Source organism: Pogonomyrmex barbatus, unplaced genomic scaffold (genome assembly GCF_055798465.1).
Source record: "Pogonomyrmex barbatus isolate J1 unplaced genomic scaffold, ASM5579846v1 scaffold20, whole genome shotgun sequence".
In the NCBI taxonomy this organism is placed as follows: domain Eukaryota; kingdom Metazoa; phylum Arthropoda; class Insecta; order Hymenoptera; family Formicidae; genus Pogonomyrmex; species Pogonomyrmex barbatus.
The window spans coordinates 2,055,960-2,074,214 of NW_028297117.1; the positions used below are offsets into that span (position 1 = coordinate 2,055,960).

Below are 18,255 nucleotides of genomic sequence, written 5' to 3' on the forward strand. Positions count from 1 at the left end.
GTCGTAGTCTGTTAACAGTGTTAAGCGCACGGCACCGCAATTTACTGTCGCCGCCGTCGACGAGACCAGCCTATTTCCGACGGAGGCACGCTCCGTCACACACACTCCACACACACCTCCCCTCCTCCACACACACACACACACACACACACACACACACACACACACACACACACACACACACACACACACACACACACGTGGCATTTACAAATGTAGTTGTTCGCACGTGGATACGTATCGTACTGGATATAACATTTTGTGGCAAGCTCGATAAAATATTATGTAGCTGATTTCCGGAATTGGATTTATGACGGTTGCTCGGGCGTTTTCTCAAATTGTCCATTGGCGCAATCATCCATGAAATTGCTGGCAACGTTCTTAATAATCGCTGTTATAAAGTAGAGTCATCTGCAATACTTTGTCGTAGCAATATCGTTTCGTTCTACGACGGTCGAAAGAAACGACAGCGCCTCGACCAAGACTTTTCTCTCGGTAAAGACCGAAACTGAGCATGCGGAATCGTAAGAGATTAATTTTCCTTAAATATCTTCTTTCTTCTGAACGATTAATCCTTCAGTGAAAATCAATATTATCATGTTTACGTCGCCAAGGAATCCAAAGAATAATACAAACATTACATGTAATTTGTGGATATCCGGCGGATAGCGAATTTATTTTTTTAAGTAAATTTTTGACAAAAATAAAATTATTTATATTTATGTAATTATTAAGTTTTATAATATCGTTTTTACATGATTATTATTATTCATAATCATTCAGAAATATCTTTAAAGAAGAAAAATGATTTTTTAAATAGATAAAAATATATATGTTTTACAAAGTAATATTAAATTTTCTTTTTAACAAAATTTAATATTTTTAAATAAACTTATGTATCAATATTCTTACATATTTTGAATAAAGTGAGTATGTATATGAGTATGTATTAAAACTGTGGTTATAATACATTCTTTCTAAATAGATTTAGAAAATATATATTTTTTGATTTCATGATTTAGCAATTTAATAGTTCGTTAAAATTAAGTAATATATAAAATAAAAAATCGTGTTCTCTTTTTAATTAACTAAAAGAAGACTTATTATATAGCATTTACCATTCAATAAGATAATACCGTGAATCTGCTCGGTATTTTTCGATCAATCCGCACAGACAATTTAAAAGTTCTCTCTTCGTTGAATTGAATTTATTTTGATTGAAGTTTTCTCACGGTTTTTCAACACTTCGGTGAACATCGAATTGAAAGCACAATAGTCTCATCATTTCTTGCGATAAAACGTTGGTTGTTGCATTGAAGTTTTCCGCTCATATCTGTTGTTTTTGAATTTTTTCTCGTCAATCCTTTCCATTAGTAGTAAATTTTCATCGTTTTGTTGAATCTTGAAAAGAAAAGATCAAAAGATATTCTTACTTTGTTTCTCCACATTTCTAACTTTTATCTGTATTTTAATTGTTAATCCAATATTGCATGTTATGTTGCGAGAATAAAAAATAGAAGGAAAGTTCTATCATTGCATTCAGATTGATTGTCTTGGAAAAAATAAACTTCAGTAAATGATACATTTTTTAAATATTTTTAAATTTATTGCACCTCGATTACATTTGGGTTATCAATTTATAATCACGTAATATTGCAATTACATATTTAGTTTAATCAGAATTATGTGATACATCTATATAAAACAAATAAAAAAATTTGTATTCAAGTTGTATGAATATTTGACACATATAATGATTTAATTTAAAATTGTTACGTTGAAAATTTGCTTGTCAACATACTTTTATGTGATAGAATCTTTAATTTTTATACGAAGATAACCGCCGTATATAGTTAATGTAGATTTAATATCATGAGATAGATTGAAAATTATATATAGCTATATATAGCCAAATGTATGATATAAAATATTGCATTGTATCAGGAATATAAGAGAACGACCTAACTAAATTTAACGACGCATACGTGGTGGGAACATATGCTGATGATAATTATTGTATGCGATCTCGTAAAATATGCAAATATATCTCAATCGCGTCAATTGCATTAACAATTCCATTGATTACACACATGCGTTTCGCCTAATTACGCACTTTGCTCGTTGATGAGGAAACCGCAAAGCACTACAGAAACGAATTGCTTGTAACCGATGTACGCTGGGTCATAACTTGTACTCTCGTACAATTAACTCATATGTACGTAATACATAATGCATCGCTGTTGTTGTTTCGGCAATAATATAATTAACGTAGAAGATGACAGTGTAGTTAGATTTTACGTTATCGCGAAGTTACAGATCGCACAGTGTCGCTTAATTTCTATGCGATTCGGACACAATCTTTGTCTTGTATTTTGGCAGATAAATGATACAGATATAGTTATTAGTAAAACATACATATGATATTGCGATATTTAATAAATAATCTAATTATAAATAACACAATAAAAATATATAGAATTAAAGTTATGTTTAATAACATTGAAGAATTATACAGAATTTGTTAGTCAAGAAATTTTGATGGTTAATTCAATATAGAATGCACTAACTTCTCTTTATCGCTAGATTTCTCTCCTCATTTCTCTTCTACATTATATATTAGATTACGTTAGCTTAAGTTAAGTTTCGCCGAGTTTATAGAAAATATGATACAGGGAATATCCATAAATTTAGGAGTTTCTTATTAGGTAAAACCAAGATTAAACGGACGATATGAATACGGGCAACGTTATACTAATCCATACTAATGTTGATGTACTTTAAGTTTTAGGTCATCTGTAATATTCCTTTATATTTCCGTTTAGCAAAAATAAACATTTGCACGTATATGCATATACATGGAGTTACCTTAAAAGTTTAAATTGTAGAAAATAATGTGCGTGTAATATTATTGTGAATAATATAATTTAAAATATGATACTTTGAATAATTTTTAAAAAATAGTTTAATTATAAACGATAACATTCTGCTTTAATGCTTTTTTTGATGAGTTAATTATTTCATTTCATGGGATATTAAAGATTTTTTTAAATAAGAATCCTGAGAATAAGTCATTAAATTACGTTATGCGAAAATTTAAAAAAATGACATAAAATAAAACAAAAATATTTATTTTTAATTATCTATTTTTCGGTTTTATATAAACATTATAAACATTTTTATATAGACATTATAACATTACGATAATATACATTATAAACATTATAAAAATAATAATTTTAAATGACTCGTTTTTATAATAATTTCTATCTAAAATAAAAAATGTACGAGTACGTAAATATAATAAAACAAATATACTTTTTGTATTTTCATCATTTTATATACGTAATTTTGGATAAATGTAATAAAATTTTTTATATTATACTTTCATTTGAATGATAATTTTGTATGATTTTAATACAGTTTATTTATTACTATAAAACCAATAAGAAGAATACAACTTATCCTGTATGTTAATAGTATTGAATGATACAAATGAATAAAATTGAATTTGAAGTTAGATCTTAAAAATTTATAAAAGAGAGAAGTAAAGTTTAACATTCTGTAATTAATTATATAATTTGTATTAAATTCGGTTTATTAAATACGGTTAATTAGTTAATGTGTTTCAGTAAGATTTATTTTGTATTTTGTCTATCTCACAATTTTAATATGAATTTTTGGAACTGAATAAGTTGTACTATAATATTAGATAACAACAGATTTTGATATTGTGATATTGTGTTTTCATCGAATCTCAAGTTTCTTGAAAATTAAAGCCCCAAATATTTTTTAATAAATTAATTTATTATGACATGTATATATCTTTGAAAACTTTTTGATTATTCCAACGATGAATGAAATATGAGCTCTTATTGCTAGCTTTATTTCAAGTAACGCTGAAGTGTATAAATTACTGCAAAATACCCACTAGCCATTGTGCCCATGACTACAGTTTTTCTTCATATGAATCGATCTTCAATACGTTAGAAACTTGGAGTGCTTTCTCGGGAATTGATTTACCATGATATGCAGCTTCGAACACTGTAAACAACGTTATATACCTTTCGAGTGTAATGTTGACAATTGAAATATTTGCCCGTCATGAATAACATACATATATACATTATTTATTCTGAAACTTTATTATGCACATTTTTGCAATAGTAGTTTTGTAATTCTTTAATAAACATTTTTTTATACTTACGGATTATGTAATAATGAACGTACACATAAGGAACATCTATAGATAGCCTTTTTATTCTAAATAAGGATGAAAAGCGAATTGTTTAAAAATTACTATTATTATATAATTGCAAATATCTGTAAATAATATCATAATAGAAATAATTGAAGTAAATATTTTTGTTAAGCTTTCATTTGCGTACTAAAGTTAATTATTATTGTAGCAGTTTATGGATCCTGTCAACTTTTTACATTGTACATTTTAACATACATAAATAGAACATTTATTTTTTTAAACAAACGTAGTTGCTTTACATGTTCTATGCAGAGTTGATAGCTTTGCTACGCGCGAGCAAGGGTTCGCACTCAATTACTCGCTATGACAATAAAGCTTTATTGTTCTCGCGTCAGCATCGGTTCGGCATCGACGGCGGACGCCTCGCGCGTTGAAAAATTCACGAGCGCGATTAATTCCCATAGTTATTGTTCTCCCGTTTAGCAGGATTTCGGCAGTGGTTTCCGTTTCGTAACAATTGGCGATTTCGGAGACTCGATGAGTGGGATGCTCCCCGTGCACTTTAAAATCCTATCAGATTTATAACGCGGATTCGGAAACCGCGATATCTCACTCGAATGTAGGATAGTCGCAAACATTCTTCTTGTGTACTGTTTTTATATTATATGAAAAGGGAGATATCAATTTCGAGTCTAAAAGAAAGAAGATAAGTTAACATGTATGTTTTAAGCTGGATTTAAATCAACAAGCTTGCCAAACGAATGAACAATTTATTTTAACGAGTGCACGCAATATTGCTGTATTGAATCCGAATTGTGATAAGATAATCTTTGCATTTTGAAATTAAATTTTCTCAGGCAATTTTGACTCAGCAATTATCGTTAATTGTTTAACGAGTTTAACGAGACATTCTGACGTCCAGAATGTAATCGAGCTTGCTTTTGTTTATTATTTTTTTATATTATTATGAATTGCTGGAAAATTATTTTTCATATATTTTTTTCTTAATTGCTATATTTTGTTATTATTTTAGGTATTAAAATCTTAAATAATTAAAAGCTGTTCTAGAATTCTCTTTCTCACACTTCTGATTTTTGATTTTAGAAAATATCTGCCGTTCAGAAATTTTAGCTTTTTTTAGAGGCTAAATAAATTTTTGCACGGAAATATTTTATATATCAGAGACAGATCTTGAACGCATATATAAACAATCGCTTTCGGTGTAAACCTGCGACAAGTTCACTGTTCTACATACACACATATGTATTCATCTCCTAACTATGTACACGCGTGTACATAGTTACACGTGCACATAATTAGAAGATGAATACATATGTGTGTATGTAGAACAGTGAACTTGTCGCAGGTTTACATCGAAAGCGACTGTTTGAGTGGATGAACACAGAATTAGATACACACGTTTCGGTTCGAGAAGTGTATAGATTCACATTCCTGAAGTCCACCCACTTTGTCTCTTCCTTTGTCTCTTCCTTTCCGTCATCCCTCCGATGCGCCGCTGCTAATTCGATGGTAACCAATGAAACCTGTTGTTTACCTCGTTTCGGAAGTAGTACGAGCAATATGGAATAATGATCGTGTTGTACAATATCAAATCGATTCCTGTAGAGATTGCTATATGATTCTGCGTAATTGATTCAACCAAATGAGACGCGTGAGCCGGCTTCGGTGAATATCGATAAGATATTGGTTGAGTAATGTAATTGTGCGGTCGGTCGAGCCAATCAAAACACGATTATGCGCCGTCTTATCTCTCCCTATAACTATGAAACAATGCGCTTGTTTCCCGGGCATTGTCATAGATGAGCGATAATTAATCTGGATGGTCAAGTTCCTTGCTATCGATATGTCAATTTGTTGATTTCTAACTTGCGGAAATATTTGATAAAATCATATGATTAATAAACAATTGCAATATATATATATATATATATATTGATACTGATTGATGTATATATAGATATTACATATATGTATACTATGTATATTTCAAATTATGTATCTTAACATGTTCGGATTAATATTAAAAAATTCGTTACAAAAGTTATAATGAAAAAATTGTTATGCCAGAAAGATTGACATGTATTTTACAGTTTACATTTATTAAGTTTGTGATTGTGATGAAAATACTAAGACATAACAGAAATAGAAAATTCTTTTTATGATAGAAAATTCTGTATTAAGTAATATATCGAATCAAAGTACGAATAGTAATTCAAGTTGTAATTTTATCTATAACTTCTGAATTAAACCTGAAAAACGTTTACTATGCCATTATCATATGTTAATTGTTTAAAAAAGTAATATTTCTATTTTTCTTTTCTAATTTTTTTATAATTATGATAAACTGAATAAATAAAAATATTAAAGATAAATTGCAACAAAATCAAGTTGCCTCTTAAATAAAAAATGCATATGTTTAGTATATTTCAAATTATGTATCTTAACATGTTCGGATTAATATTAAAAAATTCGTTACAAAAGTTATATTATAATGGAAAAATTGTTGCCAGAAAGATTGACATGTATTTTACAGTTTACATTTATTAAGTTTATGTTTAGTTTATAATACTCTCTACAACAACCAACTGTTTAATTTTGAAATAATGATTATTCAGTATATTATATTCAATTGAAACGTTATATAATCAGTTTTTATTGATTTACAACTTTACAAGGTCTACGCTAATTTGTGAAACAAAAATAACTTATCTTTATGTTACCAACAATCGGATTTACAGTGAAGGTCATTCGAATCAATAGCGTATTACTTTTTATGTTTTAATGATCTGTCTGGCTTGCTTTTTTCGGTACAGTGAGATCAATATTACAAAGACTGATATAGGATTCTCAACTTTGCCATTCCGATTTATCAATGTTTTCCGCTTCGTCGAGTATTTCTTGTTTTACACTCGAGGGCAAATTAATTTAACCGCCTTTAATCATATCAGAGGGATGTGTGAGAGAGAATAGGTTACAGAAATGTTTCTGCGGCTGACGTGCAACAGAGAACTAAGCGTAACGAGTATTGTTCGTCCGCTTGAGGAACAATAGGTACCCTATTTCATTCATCCGTCTACAATTACATGAAATTAATGGAAATGAAAATCGGAATCCGGCAGCATGGTAACATAATGAATGTTGCGTTATACATGTTAGAACACATTCGCTCTTGTATTGTCGGCAATGCACACGTTAATATGCTATGTGACCTTTATTATTTATGATGTGGGACAAAAACATTCAAAAAACTGACTATCACAATACTATGAATAACATTGCACTGAATAATATTGTGAGTTTATCTTATATTTTGTTTTTAATTAATTCCAAATATTAACATTCTTTATAACATTATATACAGTTCTTCTCAGCAAATATTTTTTTCTATAATGGTTGCACATATTCAAAATCATTTCGATTTCAATTTGATTATCGGCATTAAGTTTTCTGATAATGATTGTCATGTTCAAGAAAATTAAAGAATTGCAACTTTGAGATGGAACATTTGTACGAATGTTATAAACTTTGACTTGAGATTGAATTTGTCATGAGAGATCTTTCTGTAATCTTTTATTAAATAAAATTTTAAATATTATACATGAAATTGAAATGTAGAAAACGGACAGTCATGATGTCTAAGTTAGTTAGTTAGTTATAAAAACACAATGTGTCAATGTATATGAAACTATATCATAATTATGTATTTAATAATAGCTGATATATGTATACACTAATGTGTGTCAAATATTTAATTAATATTTTTCTCTTTATTGTAATTGATATTTGGAAATTTACATTTGTACATTAGTCTGATATTTGATCCTAAAAAAATCAATAATACCAGATAAAAAAAATTACAGAATTTACAAAATAAATTACAGAATTTACTAGAAAATATTTAAAAGAATATTTTTTAATTTTTATGAAAATTAATAAAAAAATTATTAATTATTAATTATTTAACAAAATATTTAATTAAATTGCTATTTTATTTAAATAATATTTTAATTATTATTTTAATAAATTATATTTATCTAGATATTTATGAAATTCATGTTCTCATTATCATACTTTGTAATTTCAATTACGTTATTTACATGTAATGATTTTTAATAATTTTTAATAACATATATTTAATAAATTTGACTGGAATGAAAAAAATCATTCATGTAGAAAAAGCGTTATTCAGATTGTCGTTTCATTGCATCTTTTGTGAAAATGTCACAAAAGTACAAATAAATTATAGTTTAACTTACAAGACATAAGGCGATCGGAAGACAATATCGTGTATTTTAATACAGCTTATATGACGATATCTTTTCACACGCGAGATCAAGTAGCACCAATCCCGAATTGCTTGCGGTGATGGGACAGCGGTTTGGTCATCTCCAGATTTGATCTTCGGTGTCTACGTCCTCACGGGAGACACGTCAAAGCTGTCGAACATAGGTCGGCAAACATGCGGATTTGGGGCGTCCACGCATTGTGGTGACGCTAGGAACGGTTCAAAGCCCATGGCTGACCTGCTGACATCCTTGGTATATGTCGTCAACGGCCTTCTGCGATCGAGCAGATCGGATTGCCTTTGTCGAGTCAGACAGAAAGTTATGATTACATCGAGTAATTTTAGTCCGAATCCGAATTCGATTAAGAGTAAGTACGAAGAGATATAATGGATTCGTGAAAATTAACTCATCTTAAAATCTCTTGTGTTTGTTTAGAGGGATTATTAATCTTCCAAAGCTCACTATTTATTCTTGAGAAATTGAGCCCTTGTCGTGTAATAGAACTTTCACTATAATAAAATAAAAGTTCTTTTAAAGTTATCACGAATTATGAGCGAGTTTCTCAATTTAGCATAAATTCATTACATTTTTATTGGACAAATGACAATATGATGTCTGATGGATGTTTGATGGCTTATTTTCAAGAATGGTTAGATGGATAAGTAATTCATATAGTTAATAAGATTATAGTAAATAATAAGTAAAATACAATAAGATTTATAAGATAGTTAATAAAGCGTAATATTGAGCATGAAACAAAATCTCAGAAATATCACATATTCCTATACAAATTCAGACAAGCATTGTAAATATCAAATATTCAAATTTGATAAAGCTCTTCCAAATGTTAAAAACCTCACTTTCTGCGCTAGATATAAGATATATATAATATTAAATACGTATGATTATATAATATTAAATACGTATGACTATATATTAAGATATTTTTACGCATTAATTCTATTTATTTTTTTATTGTAATAAATTTTGTAGCTTTAATTTCTCTATTATTAAGAAGCTTGTTATTTTATCGCAAAAGTATCATACATTGGAAATAGAAAGATTTGCAAATTAGAATTATTCGTTGCTGAAGATAACATACATAATGCTATAATTCGTTTATTTGTTCTAATTTTGATAATCCAAACAGTATTACCTAATTAGCATTTCTGTTTTCTCATTTATAGTAAAGCCGATTTTCGACAGAAGTACTCTTGACGGTGGAACGCCCAGCTCTTATAGCTCTTATAGCTGTTATAGCTGGAGTGCTCGTTAAACAAAACGAAACAACAGAGCAACGATCAGAAATATGCATTTTGATTGATTTTTATGGCATTTACGGGTCATAGAGATAATTTTTTAACAAACAACATATCTTCTATTAAGTTGTCACATTACTCCTCTCATTAGCTCTTTCGAGTTTGTTAAACATATAAATAATAATAATATCATCTCGCCATTTTTCGACGTCAATGTTATCACATCGAGCAAATTTTATCCTCGGTGAAATCACTATAAATTTATCGGGCAGCGAGATGTCGAAACAATTCGCGTGCTAGGCCGTTCTTTCTTGGCAAGCGATGAGATTGCGATAGCGATCAAAGGAAATAGAGGCATCAAGCGTCCGTGTGCATCACGAATATTACCGCCGGGACCATTGCATTTGGATATAAAGCAAAGACACTGCTTATAATGTCGGTCTGCATGAACCAAGTAATCTTCCTTTACAAACGTTATTTCGCAAAACGGAATACGGTCCTTTTTCGCCTTTTCCAACTTCAAGCCTTGGTCTTGCCGCGCGCCAAGAGATATACGAAAGCCATTTGTCGGCATCGATGTGTGCGTGTACACGTCTAACATGTGCACACGTGCGCGTATCTACCGATTTCACGAACGGAGTTCTTGTATAACTCCGGTTTGCCGGAACTTTAATAGGAATTCTCGTAGAGACGATCGATCGAGCAGTCGTCCGCCACCGTTTGAGGAGTAACTCCAGTTTTCAATTATTACAAACGTCATCGGATTGGATTTCAATTATTGTGAACGTCAGTGTTCCCACTGAAGTGCGCGAGGTGCCATGGTGCAACGTAATTAAGTTGTGGAAAAGAATCCTAGATGTACGCGATGCGGACTCAGCCTCGTGATTTCTTATGAATTTGTAAACCATTTTCGATTTGATATAAAATATATGAAAAAAAAAAAAGATATATGATATACGTGTATACGTATGCTTAACACGCGATTTTATAGTTTAGACTAAAATTTTGAATAAGTTTTTGAATTTCCTACTTATTTGTTTGATTAGTTTAAGTGGAAAATTAAAAAGAGAAGTTAATTAATTATATAAACATAAACTTCTTAGAGAAAGAATTGTAGAATACCTTATCTATTTTACAATAAATGTTATAACAAATTGAAAATCTTTTATATAAATCACTTAATTTCTATGAAGATATAACACTCTATTTTCAAAATTTTGATTTAATTTATATATATATATATATATATATATATATATACACACACACATGGTATTTTAATTCTGTCTTGTGTAGTAAAATTATTTTGCTCTAATATCAATTCTAACTCAGAATGTAGAATAATATCTATCTTTACTTATTAAGAATTTGTGAGTTAATAAAAAACTAGTGATTGTATTATCGCTTTTAAATTCTACCTATTTTTATAAACTGATTATCATTATTAAATCGGTTTACCAGTAGATGATTTGCCCCGTGAGAGCTATTTCCTCTTCTCTTCCTCCATGGCTATTCCTTTTCCCCGGCCCCCGCTGACTTGTCTGCCATCGCCGACGAGCGAGCGGCGAGAAATATTATCGGCGACGCCCGTTAAATATCGAGCCCGTTAAAACGCCACCCATCCCGGATAAACGCCCGACACCCGAGCGACAATAAATCCGCGGCCCACCGCGCTTGCATGCTATTGAATATCGCGCGAGCTGGATTTCGTGGGAACCCCCGACCCTGTTGTCGGACCGCGGATTTTGGCGCAGCGCTTCTGCTCGTTATATGCCGCAATTAATTATGATAAGCAGTAGCGACGATTAATAGTCGCCGCACTCTCGAGAAGAGGCGGTAATTACTTCCACGCGGCAGTTACCGGTGATAACTCTCTAACGTGGCTGCCATAAACGCGCGATGCGCAAATTGCAACCTTCCTCTCGAGAAATATAAAAAGGAGTAGTAGTCCGAAAATTTACTAGGTATTAGAAAATGTAGGTAACATATGCCATCCGTGAATTTTTTAAATAATTTTAAATTACTTTAAAATTATATATCCATGTTTGTCGGGATTGTAGAACTGACAAATTCTCGAGATAGAAAAGATAAAGACTTAATATTACTTATTTCTCGACAGATAAGATCTTTCCCTTTACAAACAAAAGCAGCCTTTTAAATCTCTTTTCTTTTCTTTTTTCAATTTATTCATAGTTTCGTAAAATTTAACTTGTATTTTCTGCTTAAATGAAGATTTTCAGCATACTTAGTATCAAGATATTCGATATCAAGATACTCGGAAAATTTATGTAGAATATAGATAGTTTGTCTTTATAAATTTTTAATCGATTTAAACGACAGATTTAATTTTGTAAAATGTACGAGAAGATTTCAGAAAATTGTAATCTATGAAATTTTAAATATAGCGAATTTGATGCAAAAAGAATTTTGTTGCGACGAACCGTTGCCGCAATATTAATGTTATCGCCAAATAAGACTTCGGTCGCGAGATAAAAAAGCGCGGAATCTCGTTACAAAGCGCACCGCGCTCGACGATCGGAGACGGTGCGACGAGGATGGCATGCGATTCGAAACCATCCCTGAGTGGTGCGATACAGCTCCCCGAAGTTTGCGTACAAATACAAGGAGGAGCAATGCGAGGATCACTCATTACGTTTTTTCGAGCTCCTTCGTGTCACGGATCCGTGCGAGTTTCAACTCGGAGAGTCCGAATCCTCTGCATTAACTTAATGAGAGACCGAGCCCTCTATATTAAATTATCGAGAAGCCGAGTCTTCAAACCGAAAATAATATTTGGAATGACCTCCCACATATATATGTACATACGCGATAAAGATAGTAACATAAGTGTAAGTACAAGCAACAAATTTACTATTATTTTATGTGATAGATCGTAGATCTCTATCAATTTTTTGAAATACAGAGATATGTATTTGATGAAATCGGAGAAATACATACTGCACGGACAACACAGTGATTGATTTCGAAATATTGATATTTCCTCACATATTATTGATTGTTCTCGCATACCGCTCGATATATCCAAATTTAAAAAAATTTCAATCGTATTAATTCCATTTATTCTATTTGCTGAAAAAAATACACGGATTAAAAGTTTTAGAAAATACACGGATTGAAATAAAAAAAAAGGTTGAAATTTTAAAAGATTTTTATATATATAAAATTTATTTTGTTTCGATAAGAAACATATAAAAACTTTTCTCGTGATAATGAAAGTAATATATATAAATCCACGTGTGTAAAAAAATATTTATTTAATTGATATTTTTAAGAAGTAATATTAACAATTAGAGATTTATAATTTATAATCATTTAATTATGATTATGTTTTGATTATAATTTATAAACATATAGAACATAGAAATTTTTGATCATAATTTGCTTCAAGCGACGATTTTAAAATGCAAGTATAGAAAAGGTGAAAAGACTTTTAAACTTTTCTTGCGATTACACAAGTGATATATAATGAAAGATGTAGTTTCGTAGCAGTTCGTAGTGTACTTCAATTAAGACAAGTTCACTTTACCTTTTTTTTACTTTGTCGTCTTCTGTAATTAATTGAGGAACTGAGAATATGAAACCTTAAGTTACACGTATAATAAAACTGAAAATTAAAAATGTTAAAATAATTTTACAAAAAATAGTTATTTAATTATTTTTGTATAAATTGGGAAATAATGATATCTGTTCAATATGATGTTGAAATAAATAAGTTATTTATTGCTAATATTTATTTTAAACATTTTATGTATTTTTCTTTAAAACTGTATGTTTAATATATTATTTATATATTATATTATATAATATATAATATATTATATATTATTTATATTTTAATGTTATTTTTAACTTGCAATTTTTTTTTTATTAATCATTATTCATCAAACAAAAAACTAAATAATCTCATTCTTTGCGTACTTTGTGTACTTTCTTTTGTCATTTAAATCTTTAAATGAGGGCACTTTTTCCATCTATGAAATTGTCCTCTCAGGTAATTCGTGGATGGCGTGCACAAGATCCTGTCCGATAGACGTAGAGGAGGTAATGTTGTTTCTCGCTTTTCGCAAAACATATTTGGCCCCTTGCGTTATAGATAAACCTTAGCTCTGTATCTTTATGTAAGGGTTTTAATTAAATCTGGCACGAAATACCGCGATCCATCGTATCTCGCGCGTCCGCGGTGCGAAATTGTAATGGCCAGTCGCGGTTAACCAATGAGTCCGCTAGATAATAGTCTAAATCCCCTCACTGCGACACAGCTTTATACGCCTATCACACGTTTGCATTCCTTTTACGCTAACGCGATGTACGGAACGCAGCTGACTTCTATACATCTCACTACACAATGAAGATTTTATCAATGCATTAAAATGCATACGGATTTCCGATCCACAATCTCACATAGGATAACAAAATGAAAATGTTTTTTCTTATTATTCTATACTTTTATCTCACAGTTTGCCATTTTATCATTTATTCATCTTTTTTCTTATCTTTTATTTATATCTATCGAAACTATTATTCTTATGTTTAATGATCTCAATAAATGATTTGATATCATTTTAAGCTAGACTTTCATAATTTCATAATGATGTTTTTGATAATAATACATAAAAAAAACAATTTTTTATACATAAAAGAGTAAATATATTTGTTAATATATATATATATATATATATATATATATATATATATATATAAAATTACATGAAGTTAATGATACAATTGCATTTAGAAATAATGTTATATGTTGTTATAAGAAATATGTTATTATAGATAATAAATTGTAGCTTCCATGATATTATGGAATAAATAAGAAATTTTCTAAATTTGTTGACGGGATTGTATGCATCGCGATAAACATGCATATCATAAATGAAACATATCAGCGATATAATGCCATCCGGGTACATTAATGTTAGGGGATTGTGTATGTACGATATGTTGGTTATAGATACCGGCCTTTTGCGCGATACGTCGAAGACTATAATTGAGATTTTATCGATGCGCTAAACGGCGCCAACTTTTGGCGCAACACGTGCCAAAGTTTGTACGGTGCAGCGGGAGAACCCCCAATGGCTTTCTAATCGAACGACGATCCAACGATGTATCTAACAATTGCGATCGCAAATTATGTCTTAATATTCGCGGGTGTTTTATCCCTGATCAATGTTTATATTGCAGACAAGACGACCACATTCATCTCTGCATCAAGAAACGCGATGACTGCCAGAAATTTTTGGAGACAACGGCATTTAATTGGTAAGTTGCATTGTATTTAACGTATATTGTTTTAGTTTATATAAAATTATGAATTTAACATTGTATAATAGGAATCTTTGAAAGTCCCTACTTGAATACCAGTTAAGCAGATTTGTCCGATAGTAGATCTTCTAATTTTTCATGTTACCGAATTATACCAAGTATATTCAATATTTTTGATTTATAAACACTTATTGTTATACTTTTTTATTCAACAATTTATCGTATATTATGTTTTTTTGAGTATTAATCTAATTAAAAAAAAATTGTTCTTGAGAAAGTTATATCGGAAATCATTGTCTATTACAAGTTTATAATTTCCAAGATAATTTAATATTTATATGCCCGTTGGAATATAATTCACTTGAATTTAAAAAATATATTTTAATATTAAATAAAGTTCTTTGTATTCAATGGAATTTCAAATGATATACACACATAATGAAATTTTATATAATTTTAAATATAATATCTGATACTCTCGTATTTCATTGATTTCTGAAATTTTTTATATGTTGGAATTTTTAAGTATGACTTCTCTCGAGCAATTTTTAATGAATTTTGGTTTTTTCATATTATCAATATGCAAGTAAGCGTAATGTGAGACCAGACTCAGATAGTGAATAATTTTGCATAAAAAGTTAGTATTGAAATAGCAGATTAAATATTGGTCTTTGACGGGAAATTCTTGCAAACTTTTCCGGAAACTCGAGAAAAAGTGCGATTAGCGACGAAACTGAGATTAATTTCCACTAACGCGTTCGATGAAAATCCTGTCGATAGTTGCGGGATTTCTCGTGCTGCGGAAATGGCAGTGCATCTTCATCTCGCCATTGCACGGTACGCATTAGCAAGTTTTTCGACGATGCGGCGGCGCGATAAATCATAGTCGGGAGTCCAGATGAGAGACGACGGATGAAAAATGATGTTCCGGCAAACGAACGCATTGCCGTGGTCAGACCAACCTTGGAATCGTACTTCGGCTAAGAACTTATTTGCACAAAAGTGAGCAGAGTGCTGCTTTCAATCGTTATATGAATCTATTTTTATGTTCTGATGTATGTCTTGGATTTTATCTAAAAGGAAATAATTTATTATTTTATGAGAGAGAGAGAGAGAGAGAGAGAAGGGAGGGAAATTTTAAAAAATTCATTCCTTTCAAAATAATTACAAAAACCTATCCAATGTTGCGATAACTCACATATGTCGTGGAATTGTCGATATGGTAACTATCGACAGCGGCTGATTGGCAGCAGATGTATGGGTTTAAGCTGCCCAAAGCTCCGAGATTTGAACGCTACAGATTGCGCGTTTGTAATCCATATTGTACTCGAGGTATTAATATTTAATCATCAAGAATATGCTACAAGAATATTTTCATATACCATATATAAATTATAATTTACTATGAGTGTTTATATAAAAATATAAAGCCAATATTTTAAAAATAATATCAATGTCAAAAATAATATCAATTTTTAAAATGTTTATATGACAGAAATATAAAACAACGAATATATATATTTTTTATTTATAAATAAAGATTTCTTTGAGATACATATATGTATTTACAAACTGCTCTCTTTCTCTCTCTCTCTCTTTCTCTCTCTCTCTCTCTCTCTCTCTCTCTCTCTCTCTCTCTCTATTGCATAACAATTATTTACGTATATGAAAAATATTTGTATAAATCAAATAAATTAATTTTAAAACAAATATAAATATATCTATCTATAAATATATCTCTTTATTTTAAGGTACTTTTAAGTATGTTTTTAATACACTATAAAGTCAGTAAGTTTAAGCAAAGGAGATTGTTTTCTAATACATAAATATTAAAACTTTATAAAAAACATTAGATACAATATAGCTCACAAAAACAATAATTCAAAAATAATTTTGATTTTTTCCGAAATTATCGAAATTACTTCTGTTTACTGCAATTAAATATATTTTTTATAATACTTTTCGCGATGAGACGTATAAAGCAAAGTCGTGTGTGCGCAATGAAATCATATCACTCATATTTCAGGACAATTGCGTGACATACGGAGAATAGAACGAGAAAACGCACTTGGAAAACAGTTCACTGAACTTATTCTATTGCACTGATAAGGTATTATTTAAAGAAGGCCATCTTTATCTCCATCTTATGGAAGTTTTTGATAAAATTGGGGCAACTTGATTGTAAATAGTATTAATTTAATATTAACTTTATTTTTATTATTATCTTGATTTTTTTAGACGTGTATCTTCAATATAAAGATATTTGATTTTTATTTGCATTTTGTTATTAACTAGATTTGATTATCTATGCGACTCATGATTAAAAAAAAAATGCAGTCTCGCAACAATATGCAATGTATGCAACATATTTATAATGTAATAATATTCAGCAATATTATTACATTATAAATATGTATGCTTATTTATAAAGCATTTGTATAATAATAAATTATGAATTTAAAATATATTTTAAGCTAATAATTCAAATATTTATATTGACGGTTTAATGTATAATAATAATCAGTAATATCTTTATGTTTTAATTATTTTCGGGCTCATCGCTAATTCTGGCTGTTTTTAATATTTTGATTTACTGTAAAACATACTTTAGCTAATGCTAAAAAATATATATGCTTATTGGTATTGATATATGAGATATATTAAAAAGAGTAACAAAACTATTTTAATATTAAATATCATTTTCTCTCTCTCATTTAATATTAAAATATCATTTTCTCTCTCTATTAGCCAATAAAATAAGACATTTGTCTCAAAATTCCGCCGTGTAGTTTGATTTATACATTTTTAAAATTTATTTATAACAAACATGAAAAACTTAATTAAACTTTATATAAAAAATTGTTTATTGATTATATTACATTAAACATATCTTCTTAAAAAATGGAAATATTTGTTTCTAATTTAATTGTAAATTTAGATATAATATATATGGTGTGTGTGTGTGTGTGTGTGTGTGCGTGCGCGCGCGCGCGCGCGCGCGCGCATGCAACATAATTGAAATTATTGTACTTAGAAAAATAAGTTCTATAATAAACTATAATATATACTTAGCACTACAAGCGGATGCTCAAATATTTGAATTCAGTACAAGCTTGTTAATGAGAAATTTAAATTGTTCAATGTGACATAACATGCAACCGAAATTTGAATTTAAGATCCGTTAGGAATTTTGAAAAGGGAGAAG

General features: G+C 29.7%; 1 protein-coding gene across 8 annotated transcripts in view; it reads left to right on the forward strand.

Annotated features, from left to right (window-relative positions):
• LOC105432259 (uncharacterized) overlaps positions 1-18,255 on the forward strand; it is a 239,088-nt gene that overhangs the window by 65,162 nt on the left and 155,671 nt on the right. For 5 of the 8 annotated variants that reach the window (XM_089077913.1, XM_089077912.1, XM_089077915.1 and 2 more), the window contains one exon: positions 14,970-15,047. The exons of the other annotated variants lie outside the window; for them this stretch is intronic. The gene's annotated coding sequence lies outside the window, so the exon portion shown is untranslated. The remainder of the gene's footprint in view (positions 1-14,969; positions 15,048-18,255) is intronic. 8 annotated transcript variants of the gene reach the window in all.